The following is a 26,751-nucleotide window of genomic DNA, read 5'->3' on the forward strand; positions in this document are numbered from 1 at the left end:
CAAAACCAAGCGCACCAAAACAGGTGAGCGGGGCTGGCACATGGGAAGTAGCGCTGGGCAGTCGTACCGGGCAGTCAGACCGATGGGATAGGAGGAGAAAGAGCTGAAACTCAACTGAGAAGAGACACGTCATTTTAACACAGCGGGTCAGAACACAGTTTCTCAGGTCACGTACCTGAACATAAACAATGGTGGGGTTTTGTTCTTATTGCAAAAGACAATACAGTGTATCTGTAATGAATCTGAAAAGTCGCATTAAAATCCGTGATTGTATCAATTTATTCTACAAAGCAACATGTATCCTCTCCACTTCTCACCCACACATTCTATTTCTATATGGGAATCGTACAAGATTATTCTTCACAGTCAAATAAAAAAGAAGGAAATACTAACTCTGCTCCCTAGTGCTCTCTCATTCAGAATTACCTGTTCCACTGTAAATAAGGAGGAAAGGAAATGCAAATATTTAATTTATAAGGCATCCAAATGTATATACAGTTAGCTACTAATCTCATTTTAAATTGTATAAACGGACCTACACCATCAAATTTCACCAGCAGCCAATCGTTCCCTTCAGCTATTAAAATGTTGCATCTCTGAGTTACAAGCTAGGTAATTTCTTCCTACAAAAAAGACCAGAAATTGAGATTTTCCCGCATATAGATAACTCCTCACACAGGGACTAGAAGATTCACTTTTCAATTAGTTTCAATATTTCAACCAAAACCTCCAGGAAAAAGAGTTACTCTCCAGCAGACAAGTTGTGTGCATCTAGAAAGAGGGTTACACTGAAATAATTAAAAACAATGAAAAATTAATTAGTCGGGAGTTAAATTTTCTCCTAAGAAGAGAGAGCACAGATCAAAACACAGCGTTATCACACTAGTGGATTATGCTTAGGCTTCAAATACAGAGATGCCTTGCATTCTACAAGTTAGAAAAACGTCCTGCAAGGGGGTGGGGGAGATGCATCAGGGCAGACATTCTCCCTGAAGGGGTCCGTTTCTTGCAGACATCCATTTGGCCTGACTTCCTACTTTCCACCAATGTGTGTTTTCTTTCAGGACTCGTGTCACTGTCAGCCCTGTGGAGGTTCACAGTCACGTGCCATACGAACACGGTTGCTCAAGGCTGGACAAGCATTGAAAGAAATGCACCAACACAAGTCTAAAGCAAACAGCTAGATATATTTCATGTAGCTAGCATGACATTTGTTTTTAAAGACAACTTGAAACATAATGTCATATAGTAGAAAAGAATACTCCTGAAAATTGCATACAACCAATACTTCTGTCATGAAAGTAACATTAATAAAGCCGAAAGCAGCCCGCGCCATTCATCATAAAGATCAAAAATAGTTAAGGTTATCTAAGAATCACAGAATAATTTAGGCTGGAAGGGACCTATGCGAGCCACCCGGTCCCGCGCTTGTACTCGGCGCCCACTTGAAGCGCTCGGGCAGCGCCGCTAAATTGCTTCAGTCCACGAGGACGGAAGCTCCGCATCTCGCGAACACCGGCCGCCACCAGGGGGCGCTGCTGCAACGCGGCGGGCGGGGCGGGGTGCGCGGGCGCAGCGCGGAGAGGAGCAACGCCTGCCCGGTACTAACGGCGCGTCACAGCGCGCTCCCGGTGCTTTCGCAAAAATACACTCACGTAGCACACAGCATGAGTAAAATCAGCTTCAGGCAGAAATTTAGCCGGATTTTCCTCCATTTCTAACCTCAGCGATAATGTTTAGATATCTCACAGCTGATGCAAATAAGGTACAGGAAAAATTATTACGTTCCCCATCCCAAGCAAATGAAGCACGCAAATTAAAAGTCACGTTGTACCAGTATCTAAACGTTTAGGAATGTGATACCAAAACACACAACTCATAGGTAGCTAGGCTTCTTTACACTCTGAGTGAGACACAGATGTCTCAGCCTCTAATTCACAAAAGGCAGAAGTCAACAAGACATGGTAAGAAAAACACACAACTGAGATCCGTCAATTGAAGACTTTTGCTGGTTTGGTGGATGATGGAACTGCAATATGGGACAACACTGCCACCAACAGCAAAACCCATCATCCTTCCTTCCCCCTCAGCTACCCATCCTTTCCCTTGGCCAGGGCTAGTGCCACGGAGATACCAGCTGGCTGAGCAACGGATGAAGACTGAAAACATCTTGTTTTGCCAGGTTAGGTAGAGCTCTGATCAGATCCACAATGCAGCTCATTGCTTTGTGACAGCAGAAAGGGAGGTACAAATAAAAACTTCGAGGTTGCACCTAAAAGCAACCAGGCTTGCTCACAAGTCCTGCAGTGCCAACGTTGGGCATATATCACTGCCTTGCAGGAAAGCTCCTGTGTCATATGTACACAGGTCCACGTACATATACTGCATTCCCTTCCCTAGACTAAAGCATACATGTGATTGCTTGCTTTTTTTGGTCTGTGGAGGTGTAATTGTTTTTTGCAGGGGGAACACCCCTCCCTCAGAACAGTGACTGGAAGGAGAGACCAAGACCAGAGGCGGCAGACTTCGGTGATGCACTCTCCTGGAGAGGACTCAGACCTCCAGTCCCCCCTTCTCCTGGAGTGGGTTCCAGTCACCAGGTTACAGCCCGTGCTGGGAGGAAGGACACTCACTCCTTCACATTCTGTTTGTAACGCTTTGCAAATTAGAATACAAGTTTCCTTGGGCTAGAGAGTCAGCAGAGAAAATGGCGCAGTGACTAAGGGCTAATGGAGAAAGGAAATATTTGACCCTTAGCACATTCTAAGCACTGCCTGTCTATCACGTTTGAAGTGCAAACTCTGCGAACCTAGTAAACGTTCCTGTGGCTCTTTTCATTAAGAAAAACAGATACGGCTTCACAAAAGATGGAGCATGTTTACTCCCACAGAGCAATTTAATCTACCAAAAAGGAAACAATCATTACTTTGTATTTAAAGTGCTGATAAATAAAAGATCAAAGCCACACACAGACTGTCAGAAGTAGTAAGCTACAGAAAAATCAAATTTCAGATTCCACTGGAGATGCAGACAGGGCTTTCGCATCTGCCAGCAACAAGAGGGTTACGTGCAACGATGCCTGCAGTAGGCCACGTCCTGCTCAAAGCCATACCCAGAACACACAGAGACAAAAAAAAAACAACGTGAAGATTATCTAGATCTCCTAAGATACAACTGCTACCGAGACTGCAGATGGTTCAAAGTCCAAAGGAGTGACCATTACCAACTGACTGACTGAAATGAGTATGGAGTTTCTGACTTTTTTAATGCAAATTTAACCAAGTTGAATATGCTAACAGCCTAACAAGTAGGCTACTGACTTCACAAGCAAAAAAATTAATGTGTAGTACTTACTTTGGAGAACCTGCTCCTGTTTCAGTCCAGCTGTATACTGAAGTTACTTCTATTAACCATTGTTTCCTTGCTATTAATCCTGTTTTCTCAGAAGGTTCTACAAGATGACCCAAATGAGACCTAAGAAAGAAAAGGAAACAATGTCATTCACAAAATGAGAGTTCAAGCAATTCACAGTTTGTTTAGTGATGCCATTAACTGTCAGAGGAGAAATATCTAATCACACATCTTCTCTCTTTTCAAATACAATAACAACATATTCACATCACATAATCTAATTATTAAATGAATGTCAAATCCTCAAAGAAAAACAGGAAAAAATGTAGAAGGTGCCATTTCTAACAACATAGGTATAATCACAACAAAGTGTTCCTACACAGTCAAAGGTAAAAGAATTTGTTAGCTCCTACAAATATTTTTACATTTTTTGAACACTCATTTTGGATCAGATCAACCCAAGTCCACTGCAATTAAAGACTACAAAAGGGGAAATACAAAGTTGCCTTCATGCTCTTAGCAGTATTCTCTCTTTTACTCATGGCCGTAATCTTTCTCTTTGCTTTATTTTTAAGAGTATAATGTCATCTGTAGTTCTACTGTGGAGAATTGGACTCGATAACACAAGAGATCCCATCTTCCTATGCGTATTTCAACCTTGAAACAGCAGAAGAAAGGTTCAGTAGGTCTCCTCTTACCTACATCCTGCAGGTGCACAGGACAGAACACCTCTGTAGAGCCAAGATATCACCTCCATTAGCTCTACATTGCAAACGAGGCTCTCTCAGCAAAATTAAACAAGCAAACAAACAAAAACATTTAAGCCTGCACTGAAAACAAAGTAGTGCTATCAGGTTTTCTTCATCTGTGGGCCAAGCCGCAAAACACAAGGCAGATAACTACTCTTCTCCTCTCACAAACAACAGTGCACCATAGGCACGGAGCACAGTACAAGGATCGGGAACGAGGGCTGTCATTTCCAGCTCATGCAGAGCAGAATCTCTCCAGGAATCAGCACCAAGAGCACTGTGAGGCCACTTTGTTTCCTTCAGCTGTTTTGAAGCAAAGTAGTTGCTGCCCTATCTGCTAACATATGAAAAATAAATTAAATTCTCTGAAGCTCCACATACAATTTTTTGGAAGCATGCTTTTGGTGCGCAAAGGTGTGAACTAATCCGGAAACTTCCCATGGCTAAAGCCTAGGAGTCTACGGCAGCCAAAAAGACTAGAGAAAAGTGAAGGCCTTGCAGGACTTGGAACTTGCAAGGACACAGGAACAGCGTACATCTCTTCCAATTAGTGTGAAAGTACCAGTCATGCATTAATGTTTTATTTCCATGTCAACAGTTTTGTTTACAGAACCAGAAAAGTCAGAAAGCTAGAAGCCAAAAGGTAGGGGCTTGGGAGGGATTATGAAGCGCCACACACTATAAATGCAAGATAAATAGTGTTACTTCCAGAACTTCCATCTGAGGAAGCAATCTTCCACGATACGCAGCGCCTCGAAGGGGTGACAGGGTGTATGTCTAAAGCCCCAAAGCTGGAGCAGAAGCAGGTTATTTTAACTAAAATCTGGTTACTCCAACATTCTAGAGGCCTCTGAATAACCAGCCAGCTCTAGACAAATCAGATCACGGGAGCCTGACACACCACCCTAAATTTATGAGGAACATTTCATAGGAAGCTTATCATTACCAACAGAGCAAAGAATGGGGTTTTGTATTTGCATATGTGCTAGTGCTACAAGTACCAAATAAATTTACCCAAACAATAACAAGTGTTTCCACACAGCTTGGCAAATCACAGAACAGGCTCCCAGACAGAATACAGGAATCACTGGTAAAATGCACAGCACTAGTTTTCTAATATCAGGCCTGATTAAAAAACAAACAAACAAAACCAACATGTGACCTTGTTTCTTCCCCGTATCACATCATCTACCCATTTTGCCAGGCTTATAAATTGGAACCACATGTCACACAGAAGCACTGTTAGATTTGTTGACTAAAATTGCATTTGAAAAGAAAGTAAACCAAGTAAGCCTGGCACTAAAAAATTAACCCAACGTTTCTCCATGTTCAGACCAGCACAACAGCGGTTATGAAAGATGGTTATTGGCGTAAATGCAGATCACATCCGGTCAACCTTTCAGATACCGGTACGCATTCTACCTCCAAAGTACAAGAAAAAAGTTTTTCAAAGGCTAATGACTATATAATAAAACAGACCAAAGTACAAACTCCGCTGGCCTATTGCCATAACCGCTAGTGGAACCCCAACCACATCAAGAGCCATGTAAGCACAGCCCCTGGAAACAGAGTAAAGACCGTAAGGACTCAAGCAACTGCCTCAAGCAGTGAACACAACCTGGGCTCCAATGAGCATACACCTTTTCCTGGGCTGTCACCTGGACATCAGCACTGGGCCTCCCTCAGGGGTCTCTGTCAATCGTGACCTTAGCCAAAACCACAAAGCCCTTGAGCACCTGCCCCTAGGTCCACATTCATACCACTGCTACAGAACATGCCAGGGACCTAGCAGAAATCAGAGCCTGGCTTAGCTTGCAACTTCTGAATGAACAAACATTTTGCAAAATAATTGACTTTCATTAAAACCCTTATTACACAGATACACTTCTAATGTTAATCGTCAGTGTGTGTTGAAGAAAACCCTTAACAATCCTACAAAATAATTCAAGAATCATCAAATTTGTTTGGTGGCAACCAAGATCTGTGGCAATACAATAAAACTTTCTACAGCTCCACAGTAATCTCCTCTATACTTCTTTATATCCATAGAGACATTTGTAAATGTACAACAAAAAACTGTACCAGAAGGGAAGAAAGTGGGAAAATGTACAAGAAATCATTGCCCAAAACTTCTGCATTGCATCTAACTGAAACCAAAAGCAATTATACACTGGGGATGTAGGCCACTCAAAAACAAAGCAAAAGAAACAAACAACCCTTCTCCCCCCACTGAAAATCTTTCAGAACCAACGTAAGACGTCACACAAATGATTTGGCTAAGCTGCTGGCCCTGTGATCCTCTCCGCTATAACAGCTCCTCGATCCATCCCACAGGCTCCCGTGAGCTCTGCAGGGCATGCACAGAAACCACTTGCAGGAGAGCATGCTCCAGGTGTGTGTTGGGTTACAGAACCTGGAGTGGGTTGAGTGATGCAAGACAGCTATTGCCTGGCCATCTTCCTCTCTGCAACAGATCTCCTACTCTGGAGCAAGGCGCCAAGGAGGCATCGGGAGCACTGCTGAAAGCATGAGCAGACATTTTGTACAGCTATACACACAAACAGCCATGGTTTTAACAGCTTCTGCTTCACATCTTCAACCACAACAAAGCTGTCTCATGCATTTCATGCTCTCGGTAGCACCAAGGACTGGACAAGCGGATGTCAAGCTCAGTTAGCTCCCATAGCATCCACTCAGCAATAATGAAACTTAGTATTTTACTGAGTCTGAGATAAGACAAGGATTAACCCATCAGAGCATACTGTAAACAAATACTTTTCAGTGAATAAAATGCTGAGAAAAAGAAAGCAACATATTTTTTCGCCATCCTAGTTCACCGTTTCAGCACAAATAGGCAGAAAATTCTTCAAGAACTTCCACTCTCAGTCATTAAGCTATGACAACTCAAGGTCAGGAATTAAAACAGAGAAGGAAGAGCTTGTCGCAGTGCATATTTGGTTACATCCCAGCAACCTCCAACTTCCATACACTGCACAGCTCAGTCCAAAGTTAAAATCCAACTGAAAGCCTGAATCTGAAAAAAATATCTCCTAGATATTGCAAAGCAATGGAACCACACACAAGGATCATCCCATGCCTGCGATCACTTCAACAGGAGAGAACGTTTTTGTATCTCTTAAAGGTGGCACTGTTATTTATGCACTAATATCAAGATAAAATATTTAAATTGATAGTGAACAGCATACTGTTTTACACACAGCAGTGTTTTGTCTTACATGTTCTACTTTAATCGTTGTTTATAGTTGGTCAAAAACAATACCAAAACCAAAAAAGCCTCAGCCTTTTCTGAACTACCTCCCTTTACAATCCAGAACAACTGATTGTTCTATGAAGCCCACTTATCTCACACAAAATCTTCATAAGCAAACCAAAATAGGCATATAGCTGCAAGCTCCCATCACATAAGAATAGCCACAGAAAATAATAACACAAAACAAAACAAGCAGAGACAGAAACTACAGGATACCAAGCTCTAAGCCAAATGAGTTGTATAAGAGATCTATGTCACAACTGCAGGTCAATTACAGCTCTGATCTATTTTTCCTTTATTCATACAAAACAAAAACCACAAAGCATTTTGTTGAGTAACTTTAAAAAATGTGGAGCAGTGTTCTTTAAGCTAAATGCATAATACTAGCAATGTGATTTGAAGCTAAAGTCGGTGACACGCCTTCATTAAGAAGAACCAGGTATCACAGTTATGTTTCTCCAGTGGGTGATTCAGAGCAGGAGCTCTGTACCCAGTGGCTGTGACTCACCCTTATAAGCAGCCATGTTCACTCTACTCACAGCCTCAGCATGCTATGGCTCACCGCTGTGAAACTCCCTTTGGTATCCAAACTGTGTAAGGTGATCCATCCCAATGGCACCTAGGGCTAAGGAACCCAGTAACCCCGCTATGCATTCTAGTTTAGAACTAGACATGATGGAATGACAATCTTTAGCCCTTACAATAAAGTAAATAAAACAACCAAAAGACTCAGAGTTCTTACTGGCACTGAGCAATGGAAGACGTTCAGCTAAAGGAGAAAAGAGCAGTAACTTTCAGATGGCAATTTAGGATCAACAAACAAGAGCCTAAGGAAACAAACAAAACAAAACCCAACCACTTAAAAAAAAAAAAATTCCAAGAATGATTCAAGTGTTTCTCTTCTGCTCTGCCACCTTGAAACGAAATGCCTCTGGGCAAAGCAGAAGTAGAACACCTCACTGTTAATGAAGCTTAACAAAAAAAGACTGCCAGATCAAGAGTTTTTCCCTCTGTCTCCGTTAGCCAATCTACCATCCCCTGAATCTGAGAGCAGCATGCTGAAATCAAGGTTAGCAGAGTCTCTGTAGGAGTGGGAGACCCTGCAGACGTAGTCAGTGTTGGAGAGGGCTGGATGGCAGTCTGTGTTGATAACAGCAATTGCAGAATACACAACATCCTTGGAGAGATTCTGGGCATGAGAACGTGTTAGATTTGAGGGTGCTTGGCAGCTCGAAATCACAACGCTCTAGGCTGCACATGACCATTAAATAAAAACAGCAGTGTTCTGATTTCTGATGACTCACAAACAAGTGCTTAGATTTGCTTTATATTGATTCATAAACACGGAGTCAATTGAGTAACATTTTCCAGCTCATTTCCACTTCCAGTCCAGTTTAGGGCACAAGTGATTACTCAGCTGGTTGTTTCTGTAGCTGCAAAGTTGGTGACAAAGAACAAGTCATTTGGATTGAACAGACCCATTTGTACACAGATGCAAGCTCTCCTACCTCCTGTCAGAGCCACCACTCACTAACTAACTCAGGCAGTGCTGTATTTCACTCCAATTCTCTGTATCTGCCATATGGAAGCAAAGAGTTGGAAACTGCAGTCTCTGCCATCACACCAGCAGTGCCCCTCTTTCAACAAATCCGTACCTGCACGTGCTGCAGTGTGAGGCTCCAAGGCTGGAGGCTCAGCTAGCTGAACCACTGGGGAGCAGTGCAGGCAGAGGCAAAAGGATCCATCATCCTGCACAATTACCATCACTTACACAGAGGTGCCTGCAGCAGTTAATGAGCTGCCACCACCAGTCTGCAACCACTGTGCACCCTCAGCGCTCACACTGCTAAATTTTGTCACTCAGTATACTCAAATAGATTGAATGCCGTAAGAAAGGTTGATCTCACATGGATTTTCATTACTCTAAGGCAGTATTTGAGAATAGAAAATCACTGTTTATACACAAAAGTCTCAGGGAAGGGGTATGAATTGCCAGCAGCACAGCAATTCCTGTACCTGTGAGACCTGAGTGATGCACTGGTTCTTTTGGGCCTGTACCATAGCACAATTATGGCCCATACTTTGTTCTAAAACCTACTTCTGAAGTTAGCTATTTGGTGTAGCACAGAACACTCAGTCAGCTAGAGTTGTTAAGGAACAACAATACCTCCCCATCACTTCTCTTTGATAAAGAAATCTTATATTCATTTAATGAACTGAAGGCCATTCTAAATTCAGACATTCTAAAATTTTCAGAGCCTCTCTCCATGATTTCTCTCTTTGTATCTTTGAAAAACCTTTAAGATGCCCTCAGTATTTTGTCACAATTTCAGATATGGCCTTTCTAGGTAAAGCATTTTCTTCTCACTGCTGTCTCATAGACATAGAAGCACTCCAAAATAAATCCTGGTGGTGCCATCCAAAAGTTACCACATCGATAAACATTTATTTGCGTTTTACATGAAGAAACTAAAGATGGAGCCTTCATCTCGGTTCTGCAAAGATCTTGTGGCAGTAAGTTAGTTACTTGAAAACACTAAGAAAAGGAATACTCTTGGTTGCTGTTTCCTGTGATCCATGCAGCCTGTTTTCTTCAGTACTTCCAGATGCCAGAGTTTCATTTCCCAATTCCATCAGTAAATGCCTAATATGGTGAAGCCGTGCAAATTTACTTCTGTTTACTTCCCAAATTCTGCTTTTTTTAAGTGTGCATACTTAATTTTATATAAATGAAAGCACATCAGTAGAGTTAAACAGCGAGGCTAAACAATCCATTTTTCAGTAATTGATTGTTACGAACCATTTTGTGAAGCTATTTCCCACTTTGCTCCCGACACCAGTTTTAAGGGCTTTGCTCTTCATGATTAAAACAACTTCCAAAGAGTGGATTGCAACAGATTCTGAACTAATGCAGCACAGTTAAGTGTACCTCAAAGATGTCCTGCGGCAGTCCAACTTGCTGCTTAATTTCATATATTACTACACGATAAATATCAACTGTGATTATTTCATTGCTAACATATCCAGTGAATATTACCTGAACTAAAAGTCATCACTAACGATACTTGTTGTGATGAAGGAGGAAAAACTCCAACATGTAACAAATGCAGTTTATTTTCAGCTACATCCAGCACTCAAAAGCAAATTTACAAAGCTCTAGTGGTTAATGAAATGCTGTGTGTTTCCATTTGCTCTTGCTCCTCACTCACTCCTCTTTCAGGTGGAGACTTTACTACTTCATACTGCGGTGCTGAAAACTCGAGAGTACCAAAAGAGTTGCACATTACATGCCAGAATATACAAACTTGATTCTCAGTGTGTGTACGGAAACCCTCCAAGAACCTCAGCCGTGCTACAGAACTGAAAGGGGAACCTGGGAGCAGGATGAGCAGGGGCTGAAGAGGGAAAGCACAGCCATGTTCCTGCTCATCGCTGCTCGCCAGCAAAGCCACAGGCACTTAAATGAGAGGGGGAACACAGGCAGAACTGAACAGAAAACCATAGCATACCTGAATACAAGTTTCGGTTCCTGGCTTAATTCTTACATTTTCTTCGAGTCTTGGAAATGGTGGCAGCTTTATGATCTCCCTTTTTGTTCTCTTTATGAATGAGTTTAAGATGGGCCATACAGTGATAATCAGTGAACAATTTACAATATGAAATGAATCTGTGAGTGACCCTGAGATCTAATTTTCTATGACAAATTAAGACAATCACATTTCACAGAATCATAGAATTGCTCAGGTTGGAAAAGACCTTGAAGATCATCAAGTCCAACCGCAACCTAACCATACTGCTCTAACAACCCACCGCTAAATCCTGTCCCTGAGCACCACATCCAAACGGTTTTTAAACACATTCAGGGAAGGTGACTCAACCACCTGCCGGGGGAGCCTGTTCCAGTGCTTAACAACCCTTTCTGGAAAGAAGTTTTTCCTGATACCCAACCTAAACCTCCCCTGGTGCAACTTGAGGCCATTTCCCCTTGTCCTGTCACCTGTCACCAGTGAGACCAGCCCCGCTCTCACTGCAATCAACTTTCAGGTATTTGAAGAGAGCAATGAGGTCTCCCCTCAGCCTCCTCTTCCCCAGACTAAACATCCCCAGTTCCTCTAGTCTCTCCTCGTAGTGCATATTCTCCAAGCCCTTCACCAGCCTTGTTGCCCTTCTTTGGACCTGCTCCAGCACCTCCGTGTCCTTTCTGTACTGAGGTGCCAAAACTGAACACACTACTCGAGATGGGGCCTCACTTCACAGGCTCTAATACAAACCTTTGCATTGATATCTTTGTTTAGAGCAGATTCTTTTATCGCTTTCATTAACTATTTTTTTGCAATGCAGGATATATTTGCAGACAGTCTCCCAAAACCTATTTCCATAGAAGATTTAATCTCAGTCAACTGCTACATCCACAAAAAGCGTGTGACTACCTAAGATCCCCTTGTCTTAGAGCTGACAATTAGCATCACCGACTTAGTTTAAAAAATAACAACAAAACAACAATAACTCTGCCCCTCCCCTAATATTAATTAACAGATCAGGTTCATTTCTGAAAGTCATTAAGTACCAAACACAGGAAGAACACCACCACAAGTACACCACCACAAGTCCCTGGCTCTGCTCGCTGGAGGTTTTTTGTTTGTTTTTCATTTTATTACAGGAAAAATAAGCCTAAAAAGGTCAAACAACTTGAGCATGAGGTTACATAGTATGATATTATCAAAGAGCCACAATTGTGAGAAGTCTAGAAGCAAGTGAAGACCAAAACAACCCTTCTCTTATCAAGTCAACAGTTCAAACCTAGATTGGGTTCAGAACGTCAGTTTTGAAAACGGTGACGTAGACACTGCTTGTAGATATGTTACCTAGAATTATAAAATATTTGATACAAAAAGAAAGCAAAAACCCCTTGTTCGCATCAATTGCAAGGCTCAGCACAGTAACTTAGACTATGCAGCATTTTTCAGATTCCTTCATTAACGAAGTTTCAGAAGGTCAAAGAATCACCTTTTCCTACAGACCGACTTCTCACCGAAGTCAAAGCATGCCCTTCAGTGCACTGCCTGTGCATCTGCACAAAGAGCTGAGTAGCTCTGACCCTGTGTGATGGAAACACTGGCACAGAGCAGAAGCGCTCAGGGAACACACACCCTTCGCAAAGAGAGCGACCTGCTGGGCAGAGCTCAACCACAGGTGAATTACAAATGTAGATACCACTGGATAATCTGCTCCAACCAGATCAAGAACAATCCTATATTCAATACAATCCAACTGCAACGTAATTCCTGATGCTGAGGTGAACCACAAAGAGCAAGGTGGAAAGAATAAAAGACAGCATTCTTAAATTTCTGTGTAACAGCTCCAAAACCACAAGGCTGAAGAGGAGCCCAAGGAGGGCTGAACTGAAAGCAAACACTCGGAGCCGCGTCCACAGGCAAGGTGAGGAGGAGTACAATGGTTCAACTACAATAAAAATCATACCACCACACTTGGTAACAAAAACTTGCTCTATCAAGGGGTACAAGTCTTAAGAAAAGACTTGAATAGTATTTCCCTTAACTCCTTTCCTTTCAAGTTCTCTCCCATGACAAATCAGAAAGCAAACATGGAAGTCCCCCCATAACCCAGTCTTACTTCTCACAAGTACATCACAGAAAGCAAAGCACATCATAGAAAACAGAAAATCAAACAACACTTATACTATTTCATTTGCTGCTGCATCCAAAGAAATATTTATTCGGGTAAACCAAATCCAATCATCACTAAAACACAGAGGCTTGGACTCAAAGCGTCAGGAATGCCCTCGTTTCTGAAGACCACCCAACTTTCAAGAAAACTGTAAATACATTTGTAAATCTCTTTATTACTCCACAAGCAAGAGTTAAAACGTAGCAAAAGTATCAAGGTCAACAATGTCCATTAAATTAATGAAGCGGCATCATAATAATTGGTTTATATTAAGTATGGCTCTGAGACCCTTATTTTATTTCATTTTTATCAGTCTCTAAAGTACCGGCCTTGCCCGTTGAGCTTTATCAGTATGGCAATCAGCCTCCTGCATTCTCATAAGCCAACAATCAGCCTTCAACAGTGAGGTATCTGTATTTTAAAAATCTGCAAGTAGTGATAGGAAGACACAAACATCCATCAAATGCTGCAGGCATCATCAAAATCTGTACTTGAACATGAGGGAATTTGAAGAGTTATCAAAGTACAAACAGATGTGAAAATACAGTAATTTGGTGTGAGAAATTCACCTTAAAAAGAACATAACATAGGGACACTACAATGATGGGCTGCAGTGAGAAACAAAGGCCACAAGTGCTTTGCCTTCTCACACCTCTACCTAGGTATAGGAACAGGAATACTAGAGGAAATGGATATAAACAGAGGGGGGTTCATCAGTCACGTTTCTTTTCTCATTACAACGGTATACTAAATACTCTATCTTTTAATATCATGCTTTAAAAAGACCCTAGCTGCTGTACTACAGTCTGCTTATACCTGCTTTTTACAAATAATTCCTCATTTAAAAAATATTTTTTAATACAAGAAAGGAGATTTTCTTTCACCAAACACATTTGCACAGCAGGCAGAGTCAGGCTGTGCATCAGCTGGCACAGTTCATCATAATGGGGTGACGTACATGTGGTTGTTTTTTATTAACTGAGGCCACACAAAAATACATCTACAGCTTTTCCATTGCAATTTAAAGCACACAAGGTTTCTCTGCTATGCATTTCAACTGCCTTAGCAGCAGCAAAGTAATTTTCAATTAGCTGTTTGCACTCATCTTATAGTAGCATCTTAAGTGCTTCAAGGTCCGTGATTGCAGATAATACCTATCTTCAAGGACATACATGCAATAAAATTTTATTAAGCAAAGACACTAAAGAAAGGAAAGAAACAGCTCCATCCCCAGCGCCCCGATGAGAACACACAGCGATAACTGAACTTCTCCAAGCTCCAGCAGCAGCCGTGTGACACACTTAGAAACAGAACCTAATTACGGCAGGTCCCCAGCCAGCGCTCTACCCACAGCATTTCTTACCCAGGAGAATTAACATGGAAGCTTCAACATTAAACAAAATGGAGTAAAGGAAAAATTACAGAGACTGAAGTTCTTTATTTAAAAAGTAGAAACAGATAAGGACTTCTGTCATTTCATGGCGAAGAGCAACTTTGTCATTTTATGGAGGATATGACTTGGAATCCAGTGTTTTTGCAGTAACAAAATATGAAAGCACCCAATACGTGGATTCAATTTCAAAAGCTACACTGCTGATGCAGATCTGGATATAATTATTAAAAATTCAGATGACAAATGATAAGGGAAAAATTTGACTGTGGTCTTAATACTATGTCTAGATTTTTGTCTCCACATTCCTGTAGATGCCGGTTTTCATTAAGAACTCATATTCCTGTCAAATCACAGAATCACAGGAGTTGGAAGGACCTCAAGAGATCGAGTCCAACCCCCCTGCTAAAGCTAGGGGTAAGCTAAAGCAGGTCACACAGCTCGGCATCCATCTGAACATCTCTAGAGAAGGAGACTCCACAACGTCTCTGGGCAGCTTGTTCCAGCGCTCCATCACCCTTACCATAAAGAAGTTCTTCCATATGTTAGTGTGGAACTTCCTATGCTCAAGTTTTAGGCCATTGCTCCTTGTCCTATCACTACACACTGCTGAGAAGAGCCTGGCCTCATCCATTTGCCTCCCATCTCCTTTTAAATATTTATAAGCATTTATCAGATCCCCTCTCAGTCTTCTTTTCCTCAGGTGGAACAGACCTAGGTCACTCAGCCTTTCCTTATATGGGAGATGCTCCAGGCCCTTTCTCATCTTTGTAGCCCTTTGCTGGACTCCTTCTAGGAGATCCCCTTCTTGGCCACCAGGGCACACTGCTGGCTCATGGCCAACCTGTTGTCTACCAGGACACCCAGGTTCTTATCCACAGAGCTCCGCTCCAGCAGGTCAGCCCCTAACCTGTACCGATGCATGTGGGTACTCCTCCCTAGGTGCAAGACTCTACACTTGCTCTTGTTAAACCTCATCAGGTTCCTTCCTGCCCAACTCTCCAGCCTGTCCAGGTCTTGCTGAATGGCAGTACAGCCTTCAGGTGTGTCAGCCACTCCTCCTAGCCTTGCATCATCAGCAAACTTGCTCAGGGCGGTCTCTATCCCTTCACCCAAGTCACTGATGAAGATGTTGAACAAGACTGGCCCCAGCACCAACCTCTGGGGAACACTGCTAGTTACAAATAACCTTCTTTTTTTGTAAAGTACCTGTCTGCTATTCTTGGTGCTTTGCCTCTTCATACACCAGCCTTATTTACAGGGCCCAAAGTAGAAACTACTACCAAAACAGAAAAAGGAAGTAGAAAAAGGAAGTCGAGATAACGGTGCGGGAAAAGCAGTGCACTATATTTGAAATTTTAGGAGAGGTAGAAGTCAGTCAAATAGTGGATTTTTATGTACCTGGATCAGCTGAACTCTAATAAGCTACGCAGAATCACATTCAGTATTTAAAAATGGTACCCCGATACTTAAGGCAGCAAGTCAGTAAAAAAAATAAATAAATTCTATTATTACTCAGATAAAACACATAGATCATTATCTTGGGCTTTGCAGAATTTTCAACATACCTATATCATCTAATTCAAACATAAAAAACATTTTTAATTAAAAAAATGATTTCAGTATATGACTAACACTACCAATAGGCATAATCAGTACTTCAGAAGCATTGGGAAGCAAAACTGGTCTAGGATGAACACTAACCACATTCTGCACAATTTTTAAAACCTTTTTAGAAGTGGTACCCCCTTATCTTTAAATATCATATAAAATTTTGCAATATTACAAAGTTTTATTTGAAACTGTATAAACATAATAAAATTAAGTGAAGAAATGTTAGTTACATAGATGGAGGCAGCCTATCAACATACTAGAAAGTTGTGGGGGTTTTAGTTATTATTTGGAATAAAATACAAAAGGACTTTTGTCGAAGGCATTCTGTGCTTCTGACAGGGATATTTCAAAGAAGCTGAACAATATCATCCTGCAAAGGACTGATAATCTCTTCTCGCTTTTATTGTTATAAACCAGAACGGAAAGTTGCTTTTTTTTTTTTCGTTTTTCTTTCTTCCTTTTTTTTTTTTCTAGCAAGAGCTTTTTGCCAAAGATTAATGTATCACTTGCTGCTGACAATCTGCCAAACTAAGGATGCTTTTCCTCACTCAAGTGGGTTCACAATTACTACTCACCACCTTCCAGTCAGCACTTATCACACCAATTCCCAAATACACTCCTCAAGTAGCAGACAGCTCTCCTCCACACACAGACACGTGCCCTTTCACACTGACATCACTGCTAAGAGCAAACAACTTAAAATAGCTCTGCAGATGCTTCACCTCCTTACATCATGGCTCAGTCCCAACATCAGGAGGGCGCACATGAGACTCATGAAGCTTCCACATTCACACCTGGTGTAAGATACATTTTAATTCTTACTTCCTGCTAGATTTGGACTCATTACTGCCGTTGACTGTTGTTCCTAGTTTTGGCAAGTATTTGTTTTTGGTTTACTATTATTGTTATCTTTCAATAGGTTACATTCAGGTACATTCCCTGTCTGTCTATCACACGAAGTACTTCTCTGCCAAGAACCCCTGCTTATGACCCAGCCAATCCTGCCTACGTACCTTCCAGAGCATCCCGTTGAGAAACCGGCCCAAGCTGAGCGGGCAAATTAAATGTGTCATAAAACCAACTGAGAGCAGTGCTGTGAGCCTCTGAAAATGTCAAGTCCATCCTACAGAAAGCAACTATTGCACTTTCAACACAAAAGCTTTGCTGAGCAGCTGACAATTCCTACGCTTATTTCTGAAATACGCCATTTCTGCTTACATATACTTTCTGGGTATTCAAACAGACCAATGAAGGACCTCCAAAACCACTGAAAAATAACAAATGCTTGATAACAATACTGCGTGATAAAACCAAAGAGATGCTAATGTTCTTATTAATTCCTATTAACTGACAGCATCCCTAAAAGCAGACACTCTCCTGTCTTCTATGAATGTGTTTCTCCACCTCTACCACCCAGCTCAGCTCCCATGCACATGCTGCCATTTGATCCAACCTCAAGACCTGCATCACTGAACCCATCTTAGCATCCCCGCACACTTTTAACTCCAGTCAACGCGTGGTCTGGGGGCAAGGGGAGTACAGCAAAGACCCAAAAAGGGGCAAATGCTCAGTTAATTTGGAATTGACAAAAATCTCTGATTACTACATTGGACACAAGAAGAAAGGGAACAAAAGTCCCAGAAGAACACTAGAAAAAGAAGTTTAGAATACTCACTCTAAAACTTTGGTATGCCTGAAAAATCAATTTCCAAAAGACAGTAACAGAAATGAACTTACTACAAGTAACAGAAATGAACTTATTACAAGTAAGACACGTAAAAAGAAATCAGAAATCATGAGCTTCTTACCTCCTCCTCTGACAAGTAAACTCATGCAATATACTATCACATACAGACACAAAAATTAAATCCACAGCACAAATTCTTTTTCCATTCCAGGACATATCTTTACCATTCAATCACAGTTTCTGCAGACAAGTGCATTTATACAGCTATTTTATGAGCAAGATCCACAATTCTTCATGACCTCTTGGGAAGCATTTGTTTTTAGAGGCAGATCTATTTCACCAGGTCAGCTCACTCCACCCCAGCCCCAAGGCACTATACCACACTTGCTCAGAAGTTTCTGTTAACAATAAAACTAAATAAATAAATGTGAAGAAGTAAAAAACTCTGGGTTCATTTAGCAACTTCACTTCAGAAGTGAAACTGTTCAGCGTTACAGCAACGCGTAGACTAAATTGCACAAGCATAAAACTGGATGCTGGAATCTCTGACGGAATTTCTTAAAAGATAGCTTGAAGCAGAATTCACAACACTTTTCTAAAAATCAGAGTAATTACTACAAATAATATCAGGATGTATGGAAGCAGAAGAAGACTTTCTGTAGTTCAGTTTCATACAGAATATTTAAAACAACACTGCTTATCAAAAGCATGCGTGTTTAACAATTCTGAAAGAAACAAAGTAGTGAAGTTTACCACCTTGATGTAAAACTTACTTTATGTAATTACAGTACTCATTTTGATGCTCTTTTGAAAGCAGATTGAAAAAATATTCCCATATATGTAGACTTTGTCTCAAAGTCAAAATAGTATTTTTGTTTGATTAATTCCAACTTTAACGGGAAAGAAAAACCAACAAAGTTACCACATCTGCCTCAATGCCTTTAAATAAATCAATAAATAAAGCAACTGAAAAACATTTGGGGCATTTCCCCTCAGCCAAAGCCACAAAGCGGAGGTAGCAGACACCTTACCAAGGACAGCACAGGTCCTCTGTCTGCGGGCAGTCCCCGAGGCCACATATTGCAGCATGCTGGCAATGAAACTTTGGCTCCCTACAGCTGCCAAACCCAAACCAATAAACAAAGCAAACAAATCAATGGGAGGTGGTGCAATTGCTGCTATCTCACTTCTTGTCAGAGGAAGCTTTTTTGACATTGTCAGTTTCATTATTGTTTCTTTTATCTTCTGAAGCCGGCAGGTAAATCTGATTATTCTGCTCACAGCACATTCACAGTGTCTTTACTCACTGCGGCCTCATCCTGAAGCTGTAACCCATGTAAATGGAAGCCCATTCCTGAATGCACTTCCACCAAATCTTCAAACGTAAAGATTTACTCATGTAAAATTGACAGACTGTAAAATAGTTGGGTCAGTGCTGCACACAAAGCAGCGGACACCTCAGGCACTGTACAAACACAGAGCCTCGGCCTTACTAACTGCAGATTCTGCAATCTGCGACCCGTCACAGCCCCACCACACTGTTAGCCCCGACGGCAGGCACAGACCTCGTGGCACAGAGCAGAACCGCGCGATTACAAGTTTTTATTGTGAATTCTTAAAATTAATTTTGAAACCTGCTCTGCTTCTAACATAAGTCAGTATTCGCCACAAGAGCTGGCGCACTTATCCCAGCAAAACACATTGTAGCTTTCACGCGGTGAGCGGCTCTGCGAGGGCCATCAGCAACACCACAAATCAAAGCTTAATGTGCTCGGGACTAAGGCCGACATTTCTCATCCCTTGGGATTCCTCACATTTGAGGGAAACAAAGTGAGATCTGAGATGCAGCCTCTGACACCACAGGTATTAATGCTCTGTCAACATGAAGACCAACACTCATTAACAAACAATCAAGCTAGCCTTCCTATGTACCTGTACAGATGGTGCATACTTCAGGTTCTCTCTCCTGCATTGCTTTCACAAAAACTGCCAGTTGTAAGAAGTTAACTGAATAACTTCCACTCTGCTGCTACCAAGCACAACAGGTCAGAAAATCCACCTAAAGCCTAAGCAGCATCACAGTCTCTGAATAAAACATAACGTCAAATGATAGCGGCTCACCAACATGGGACCACGTCCAGGTAAGCTAACTGGTGACAAGCGGTACAGAGCCCAGGGCAGTTTCCACGTGTACATCCGGATCCATGAACAGGCAGCGAGCTGCGTGAGCTCTGTCTCTGAAACACGCCGCAGCTGTCAGGCTGAGCAGCCAAGCTCCAGCACGCGCTTCCACCTCCAACCAAAGGTAAAGCAGCTTATGTTTTCCCTGCACCGTCCCAGTACATAGAACATTCCAACAGCTTGTATTTCGATGCGATTTTGTATTTTGAAAATATCGTGTCTGTCAAACAGAGCATATTGCAGACACAGGCAGCATTACAGAAAATGTGCAACACTTCACACGTACATTAACTGTGAGCACAGCTTCCCAGAAAGCGAAAGGAGTTAAATCAGCGAGAAGAGGCACGATACATTCCCCCCTTGCTACATCATAGGAATCAAAGGAAGATTATTTTTATTATTTTTTGTTCAGGAGAATGTGAACACCAGAATGTGGAGTTCTGCCAAAGCTCCACAGACAATTGGGGAACCAGCAAACCTATGACATCAGATATTCCGGGGAAGCGAAACCTGACTTAACGGAAGCGATTTTTATGACAGAAAAACAGATATTTAAATACGCACTAAGAAAAGTATTTTAAGACCATATGCGGGGGCGGTTCCTCTTTAATAATTTTTAAAAATCTATAACTGCAGGCAGAAATCCCAGCTAAGCATGTTTGCGGGTCAATCCACAGGACAGCGTTCTTGATACCCCCAAGATCGCTGACACGGATGCATTCCAAGGCCAAGCGAGGAGCTGCCTAGGGACTGCTGTCCCAGCGCCCCGCTCCCTCCTGTGCCCGCAGCTCATCGCTGACATTTCCGGACCCGCGTTCCCCAGCGGCCTGGTCACCGATTCCATCCTAACGCATTCCCCCGGACTTCGCGACGCTTTGACACGAGAGTTGAAACACGTTATTTCTTCATAGGCGGCTTTTCCTAAAAGCAAGATGCTTCTCACGAAGTTGGCCCTCACCCCGTATCCAGCCCGCGGATCCCGGGCGGCGCGAACGGCCGCGCCCCGCCCCGCCCCGCCGGCAGCGCCGCCGGAGGAGCCCGGCGCCGCGCGCGGCGTTTGCTTCGGCCGCGCTCCGCAGCTGCAGCGGAGCAGAACCCGTCGGTCCGTCTGGGGACAAGAGGGATCCGCAGCGCGGAGAGTTCTGCCAAACCCCGAAGCTTCCCTCGCGCGGGGCGGTCCCGGCTCCGTCAGGAGGGCTCCCGGCACCGCCACGCGCCGGGCGGGTCCGCCCGCGCACTGCCCCGCTCCGTTCGGCACGCGATGGCAGCGCGAGCTCCGGCCCGGCCGCCCCGCTCCTCCTCGCGGCTCCCAGGGAGCACAGCGCGATACGCGACACGCGCCGCCCGGCGCCCCGAGCGGCGCTGCTGGCGGCGGGACGCTGGCGGACCACTTGTTGCGGCTCCCGCCGCGCCGCCCTACGCGCCAGAGCGAGGGCAGAGCCGCCGCCCGCCGGGTTGAGCAACGGCCGTGTCGCAACGCGCCGCAGCCCGGAGGTGCCCCTTCCCGTGGGGCGGGGACGGACCGAAACAGCCGAGGGGAAGCCCCGCCGAGCCCCGCCGCGCTCGGTCGCGCCGGCCCGGCCCGCTCCAAATCTCGACCCGCGACCCCCGGCACCCACCTGGCCCGAGCAGCAGCCGTCTCCAGCCCCGGTCCCAGCCAGCGCGGCGGCTCCAAGCGAGCGGGGCCGGCTCCCTCGCGCCGCCTCCGCGGGCGCCGGGTTACCTAGGCGATAGCTTCGCCCTCGGGCCCCGCCCCGCCCCCGGCGCGGGCCGCCAACCGGGGCGCGGCTTTCAATATCGACCCGCGGGCGGCAGCCAATCAGGAGGCGCGTCCCGCCCGGCCCGTGGCCCCGAGAGGGCCGGGGCTGAGCTGCGCTGCAGGGGCCGGGCCGCGCCGCGCGGTCCTCGCGCTGTGAATTTGGCGCTGCGCTCCGACGGGCCGGCCCCGGCCGCCTCGCTGCGGACCGTTCCCGACGCGGCTGTGGGGAGGCAGCGGGGAAGAGCTGGCGCCGTGTTGGTGGGGTCCGTCCGCAGCCCCACGGCCCGGCCCGGCGTTGCTGGGATAAATGCATCAGAACGGAACGTGTCAGAAATAGGCGGCTCCGGCTGCTTTCCGTAAGCCCTAAAACGAGAAGCGAGACGCCGAGCACAGCAGTGTGAGGCACTGTGAGCAACCCCGTCCCAGCACCCCGCGGCAGGGCCCGTCCCTGTGTCCGCAGCCATGCATCCGTGTCAGAGCAGTACAGATTTTTCACCGTTCGTTTTCCAGTTACTCCAGTTTTCAAAAGAGAGAGATAGATGGATTTAACCTCTCATCAATTCCGCTTACCCACTGTCAGCGCACTAAAAATTCATTAACTTGGGGTCAGGGATCAGCCAAGGGAGGCTGGGTCATCTGTTTCAAACCAACAGACCGACCACAACAGGTGGACTGGAATTCCATGGGAAGGGCAATCGTCTCCCCATTAACTTGGGAAAATTAAATTGATGTTATGTTGCACGAAACGTGAGCATGCAATACCACATCCAGGCAAACCTCAACAGAAGGCAGAAGTTACTGAGAAGCGTTTCCTACCGTGCTGGCGCCTTTGCTGTCTGCCTGCTGTCTGCCTCAGTTAATGGTTCCCCTTCATGCCTGCCTTTCCCCGGCTCTTTTACAGCTGCCCGGCACTACCAGCTCTGTGCTGGAGTGTCATGCTGCTGCTTTGTGCCGCAGCTCTGCGGTGACTCCGTCTGACTTCCTTTCTTCCTGGAAAAAAAAAAAAAAGCCAACAGATTTAAAATGAAAGTAACTGTTTTATCAGGTAAGAGCACAGACCGTACAGAGACAATCTCATCTCTATGGATCACGTCCTCTATAACCGAGCTGAGTTCAGCTCAGTGAGCTGCTTATCCCTTTTGTGTAAAGCTTACTTCGATACTGAAATACAGTTCTGAAAAATAAGGCATGGATGAAATCCAGTAGTGCAAGAAGCCCCAGACGTATCACTTTTCAAACCAGTCTAATACTTGTGGGTTTGACTCCAAGCATTCCAATAGCCTTGGCCTGGATACCCAGCCCTTGGCTCGCTGGTTGGCTTCGCTGATGATAAATGGTTCCACGTCTGACTATTCTTGGAAAGATTAGGAATTTTTTTTTTTTTAAGAGCTATTTACGCAAGATTTTGCAGCATTACAGTGTTGTTCTACAAAGACCGTACCAGACCCTGTAAAGTATAAATCATTTTTGATGAGAGTGATTTAGTACAAGCAGCAGGGGGCTACAATCCAGAAACTTCAAAATATTCACTGCACTGCCATTTTTTCAGCTTCATAATGGTGCCCATCGTGAATTGCCCATCGTGTACAAAGCTACAAGCGCTTACACATCATCTTATAATGACATCTTCTGCTGCATCTATGAATAGAATTCAGTGAAATCCACTCACGGGGAGTTTTCTGTAGGTTTGTACTCCAGACTTCACATTTCTTTTTCATTCTGTGCTTTAATGGCTCAGTACTTAGTGGTGGGAGTGAAGAGATCTCAATCAGCAGTTACCAGCATATTTCAGATTACAGTCGATCAGCTTGCACCGTACCCGTGTTTGTGTCTGACATGCAGCTGCTATGGACAGCGCTTGCAATACGGACAAGGAACTCGCCTGAAGCACCTTAAGTAAACATTTTTATACCCTACATGGCAGTGAAAGAAACAGAAGTTTTAAATATAGTTTAAATATTCAATTTCCTTATTTTTAGATTCTCTTCCCACCACCCCCCTTTGCAAAACAACAAGTGCTCTATTATTCTGCCCCCCCAGGCTATTGTTACACATGTTCTCAGTATAACAAAAGGTTTTTGTCTAAAAAGGCTGTATCTGAGTCATGTCTTTGCATGCAAAACAGCTGTACACCTAGGGCACATTCTTGGTCACTTGAAAATGTGTCATTTTCAGCATTCTGGTATACATGACTTTAGCCCTGTGTAACTGCAATGTTCAGAAAAAAGAACCAGTGCACACATGGTCTGTGCATCTGCAGACATCACACAACAGCAGCAGCAGACCTTGGCACAGGAGACAACAACGTGAGTGGAAATGGTGTGCAAAAGATGTTTTGCCTAAAGCAGAAAAAACTTTTCTGGGAGAAAAAAAAAAATCAGCTTAGTAAATCTAAAGGACAGTGATCCAAAACACAGCTGAATACTGGCCAGGAGATGCTTAGAAATCACTTACTACAATTTTAATGCTGGTACCGGCAGCAACTTGCTGATGTCTCCTGCCCCGTGACACAACACAACATCCATAGACCTATCAGCCTTGGTCAGTTAATGCACAGAACTTCTTGTGGTGTACAGATTTAGGAGGAAATTCTTCACCGTGAGGGCAGGGAGACCTTGGCACAGGCTGGCCAGGGAAGCTGTGGATGCCCATCTGTAGAGGTATCCAAGGCCAGGCTGGATGGGGCCCTGGGAGCCTGACCTGGTGGGTAGTGTCCGTGTCCATGGCAGAGGGTTGGAAGTGAATGGGCTTTAAGGTTCCTTCCAACCCAAGTCATTCTGTGATTGTATGATAATGACTGTGGTGAAGAACTCAGCCTCGCTCAGTTCCGTAAGCAGAGCATTCCCTCAGAAGCTGTTCTGTGCAGTGCCTTGGTCTCTTTTCCAGGATTGTACCCACATTTGCTTCTACAATAAGCTGCTTTTTGTTTCTCACACTGACTCTGGTGAAGAGGGTGGCAACAGCAAATAATGGACTGAGTGACATTCGGTACCAGACCGCAAATGCAGATGTCAGACAAAACGGATGCTGAATTTGGCTGATGAAGCTACAGCCTGCAGTAACACCAAGCAGCTTTTAACAGTTCTTTGCTAAACAGTTATTTAATACGTATAAAGTTCAGTGGAAAGTTCTCTGAGAACCTACAGCAGGCATAGAGGAGCCAGAGAGGCAAGCTGTTATCTGAAGCAGGGCCTCACACAGCCAGCGGCACCGGTACCCAGACACTCATCCTTGCACTTCCTTGTTCTGTGCCTTTACTGAATGCAGTGCTTGAGGCCTTTCATTTTTAATCTGTAAGCCTAACTGAAATGACCCAAAGCCACTAGAAAAAGAGGGCTTCTTCCTTGTCCTCCCTGACCTCTCCTGACCGCTGTAACACATCAGCAGTACAAGCAGTCAGCTGATGTACCCTTAAGGGAGACAGAGCGCTGCTGTCACTGAGTGGGCTGAGCTCCTTCCCTTTTTCTCCTCTGACGAGGGCTGGGTGAGCTGTCACACAGGAGCAGCTGCAGCCAGAGAGCAGCCCAAGCCCCCAGAGTTACCCACTGCTGGCCTACCAGCACAGCCCGTGCTCCCACAGGCACTGCCACCTCTCTTGGCTTCCCTGGGTCTGGGCCATGGCCTGGGGAACCAGAGTCCCTCTGACTGAAGCTGTGAGCACACCGGTACTGGCAGCTAAACCCCCCTTACCCCGTCCTGTACATCCACAACAGTAGGCACATCACTATATTGCTTCAAATCACAAATGCCACAGTAAGAAGTTATTGGGTAGACTTTGTTAAATGGTGGCATTTTGGATCAATTTGTGCCAATTCTATGCTAACCTTGTTGTAATAAAGCAACATTTTTCATATGATTTACCTGTACAGAAACTGGTTGAAAGTGCATAGTTGTCACTGACTGCATACTGCAGGATTGGTGTGTAGCTGCTTATTTTCTGCACCTGCTCATGGCAAACAGGGGTTTCTGGGTATGGCCACACTGTACAAGACAGCTTGCTCATCAGGCATGTGGACGTCCATGTTGTAACAGACAGCAAAGATCAAAACCAGTTGGTCAGAGTAAGAAAGAGCAAGGCCTTCACAAAGAGCAACAGCATCCTGAAACAGCAGCCTGACTTTGCTGCTGTCTTCTCTTTTTATATATAAATACTTATCCATACTTTTTTTAGTTTTACCAGTTTCCTAACACAGAACAACTGTTCTATTCACACATACAACACAACACCTTTCATTAAAGCATCTTGAACAAACAGTGCCTAATAAAGCCAAGACTTGCGTCTCCACGTAATCTCACACATTGTACAGACAAGTCTCCCCCCAGCTGCTTCTCACCTGCCCACTGTATGAGTTTGACCTCATATCCAATATAAACTTTTTTTTTTGTCATGAAAAGGAGCACTGAATTGCTAGAATTGCCACTTTTTAGATGAGACACTGAGTTCCCTTGTGTTATTTCTACTGATTTTCTAATCAAATATAAAGATCCCATGGCACATTTTGACAAAAAGTAGGGCACAGCCAGCTTATTTATTCTCTTACTAAAAATAGGCTTCAATGTCCAGCAGGTTTTAATGTGTTAGATAGCACTTTAAATGTAATAGCTGCCACACCTGCCTTGATACAGATATATCACCAGCTACATTCATCTTTGCAATACGCTGATTACAAAAATCAACCCTTAGGTTTCACAATTACCTTAGTAGTTTCATTTTGCTGAAATGCTTTACTAGGATTAGACTGCCCAACAACTGAAAAGGCAATAAAATAGCTTCTTATCCTTATAGGAGGAGCTTCTGACACCCTTCCAAGCACTGCACAGCATGTTTCACATCTCTCGGGTTAATGGTATATTACTGTTCCCAGCCAGAGGCAAAAACTAGGGAAGAAATTAATTATGGGAACTGGAACAGAAATGGTTTAAAGAAACTTATCTTCCTCCTCCCTTCACTTATTTATTTTTTGGCTGGCCTTTTTGTTAGGGCTGTTCTGATAACAGAACAGATGTTACAACTGTGAAAAGAAATAGAGTAATAGTGATCAGGCGTACTACTGAGCGTAT

General features: G+C 44.0%; 1 protein-coding gene across 3 annotated transcripts in view; it reads right to left on the reverse strand.

Annotated features, from left to right (window-relative positions):
• The window catches only part of PIK3CB (phosphatidylinositol-4,5-bisphosphate 3-kinase catalytic subunit beta), an 89,419-nt gene that overhangs the window by 48,372 nt on the left and 14,296 nt on the right, over window positions 1-26,751 (reverse strand). For 2 of the 3 annotated variants that reach the window (XR_002437646.1, XM_021393294.1), the window contains exons 1-2: window positions 21,551-21,705; window positions 3,355-3,474 (exon numbers count right to left, since the gene is read on the reverse strand). The gene's annotated coding sequence lies outside the window, so the exon portion shown is untranslated. Of the gene's footprint in view, window positions 1-3,354; window positions 3,475-21,550; window positions 21,706-22,506; window positions 22,681-23,359; window positions 23,604-26,751 lie in introns of those variants that run through there. The other variant, XM_021393295.1, reaches the window with a different exon arrangement.

This window comes from Numida meleagris, chromosome 4, assembly GCF_002078875.1.
Source record: "Numida meleagris isolate 19003 breed g44 Domestic line chromosome 4, NumMel1.0, whole genome shotgun sequence".
NCBI classification, from domain to species: Eukaryota; Metazoa; Chordata; class Aves; order Galliformes; family Numididae; genus Numida; species Numida meleagris.